Source organism: Jaculus jaculus, chromosome X (assembly GCF_020740685.1).
Source record: "Jaculus jaculus isolate mJacJac1 chromosome X, mJacJac1.mat.Y.cur, whole genome shotgun sequence".
NCBI lineage: Eukaryota > Metazoa > Chordata > Mammalia > Rodentia > Dipodidae > Jaculus > Jaculus jaculus.
In genome coordinates this window covers 151,948,247-151,950,791 of record NC_059125.1, presented here as the reverse complement: position 1 = coordinate 151,950,791, position 2,545 = coordinate 151,948,247, and the positions used below count along the sequence as shown (strand labels likewise).

Below are 2,545 nucleotides of genomic sequence, written 5' to 3'. Positions count from 1 at the left end.
GAGTGCTGGGACTAAAGGCGTGTGTCCCCACACCTGGCTTGGATTTTTTAAGGGAAAACAGTGGCTGACTAATCAGGGCCAGGCAGAGGCAAAAGGCATGAGTTAATGTAACAGCTTAGTATTGTAGGTCAGCATCAGACAGGGGACCTGTTAGTCTGAATCTTTTTTTTATATTGTAATCTTCTGTGGTCATATTCTCTTACTGGGTGTTTAAGGTCGTACAGGCAGCCAAAATTAATGATGTATTATACTTCCATAGGTCATTAATGGCTCTGTAGGAGAGACTTTTAGAGACCTGTGAGGAGCTCTAAGACTCTTAGCGTTGTCATCTGCTAGGATAAGCCAAGGTTGTGCTGAACAAGGGACCTTTCCTCTTTTGTGAAGGCTGGAGGACCAATTTTCCTCTGATGTGACTCTCCTGTTACAGATACACTGGCTTGGAATACATTTCCCCATTTCTGGCTGTCCATATCCTCCCTGATCAAGAAAACAGGTAATTTATCAGAGGCTATAATCTAGAAGTGCCCTTTGTTCTGTAGATTTTTGACCTGGGAGCAGGGGCCAGAATATTGGTTTTTTTTTTTTAATTAAAAAAATTATTAACAACTTCCATGATTATAAAAAAATACCCCATGGTAATACCCTCCCACCCCACTTTCCCCTTTGAAACTCCATTCTCCCCATCTCAACCAGTCTCCCTCTTTTTTTAATTCTTTTGTTTTTTTTATTTATTTATTTATGTGAGAGTGACAGAGAGAGAAAGAAGCAGATAGATAGATAGCTAGAGAATGGGCGCACCAGGGCCTCCAGCCACTGCAAAGGAACTCCAGACACGTGCGCCCCTTGTACATCTGGCTAACATGGGTCCTGGGGAATCGAGCCTCGAACCGGGGTCCTTAAGCTTGACAGGCTAAGCCATCTCTCCAGCCCACAATCAGTCTCTCTTTTATTTTGATGTCATCCTCTTTTCCTCCTATTATGATGGTCTTGTGTAGGTAGTGTCAGGCACTGTGAGGTCATGGATATCCAGGCCATTTTGTGTCTGGGGGGGAGCCCGTTGAAAGGAGTCCTTCCTTTGGCTCTTACATTCTTTCTGCCACCTCTTCCACAATGGACCCTGAGCCTTGGAAGGTGTGATAGAGATATTTCAGTGCTAAGCACTGCTCTGTCACTTCTTCTCAGCACCATGGTACCTTCTGAGTGATCCCAAGATCACTGCCATCTGAAAAGAGAAGCTTCTCTAGTCAAAAGTGAAAGTAGCATTAATATATATATAGGTATGAACATTAAGAGAAATGCTTACTGGGCAGTTTGGTGAGCATAGTATATTCTTTTAGCCAGACAGCAGCAGACGTTACACCCCTAGGACTCATGACTACCCCTGTTGTAGGTTTTCAGTATCAGGGATGTATTTCCTCCCATGGAGTGGGCCTCCAGTCAAATTAGAGGGTGGTTGGTTTCCCCCATAACAGACATGCGACTATTGCACCCATTGGCTCATTTGGCCTGGCTGGCCAAATATAAGGCTTGCAGTGTCCACTGTTGGGTATCTTCACTGGTGATTTCACTCTCTCCCATTTAACTGCGTGCAAGATGGCTTTTTCCAACTTTCTTTCAACTGGCCTACGTGGAGGAGGTTTTCAGCTCAGCTCCAGCGGAGTTTCTCAGTGACCTTGCAGCCCAAGTATGTGAAGACTTCAGCAATAGGATCTTACCATTGATTCCTGGTGGGAAACTAAGGTGTGGTGGCTCCCATCTCTGATCCCAGAACTCAGGAGGCAGAGGTTGGAACATCGCTATGAGTTCAAGGCTAGCCTGAGACTACATAGTGACTTCCAGGTCAGCCTGGGCTAGAGTGAGAGCCTACTTCAAAAACCAAAAAGCAGTACTCACTTCAGCAGCACATATACTAAAATTGGAACAATGCAGAGAAGATTAGCATGGCCCTTGAGCAAGAATGACACGCAAATTCATGAAGCATTCCATATTAATAAAAAACAAAAACAGGAGATTTATTGAGAAAGACCATAGTGTCAGGGCAAGCAAACATGGAATTTCAGCCAACATGCCAAGAAGATATAGAAGGGGAAGGAAAGACTGTGCTCTTCAAGCCAGAACTTAGGAAAGCAAGCAGGCTTAGCAGTGAATATCTGCAAGTTGCTACCACATTTTATTTTGAGAAAATGCATTTTCAGAGCGTAAGTGCACCACTTTGTGTGACTGGCTTTATGTGTGCGCTAGGAAATGGAACTTGCTCAGGCAAGCTTTGCAAGCAAGTGCCTTTAACCACGAAACAATTTGCCCAGCCTTCTATTTGGTGTAATTTTTTTTTTCAAAGTAGAGTCTTGCTCTGGCCCAGGCTGACCTGGAATTCACTATGTAGTCTCAGACTGGCCTGGAATTCATAGTGATCCTCCTAAAAAAAATAATATAAATAAAAGAAAACAAACAAAAGCTGGGCGTAGTGGTGCATGCACCACCACTAGCCAAAAACATTTTTTGTTTGTTTTGTTTGCTTTTGTTTTGCAGTGGCTGGAGGCCCTGG

General features: G+C 43.9%; 1 non-coding gene across 1 annotated transcript; it reads left to right on the top strand.

Annotated features, from left to right (window-relative positions):
* The first annotated feature begins 1,885 nt into the window (after positions 1 to 1,885).
* LOC123456838 lies at positions 1,886 to 1,992 on the top strand. The gene has a single exon (XR_006634716.1). It is a non-coding gene; the product is annotated as a U6 spliceosomal RNA (small nuclear RNA).
* Positions 1,993 to 2,545: the final 553 nt, after the last annotated feature.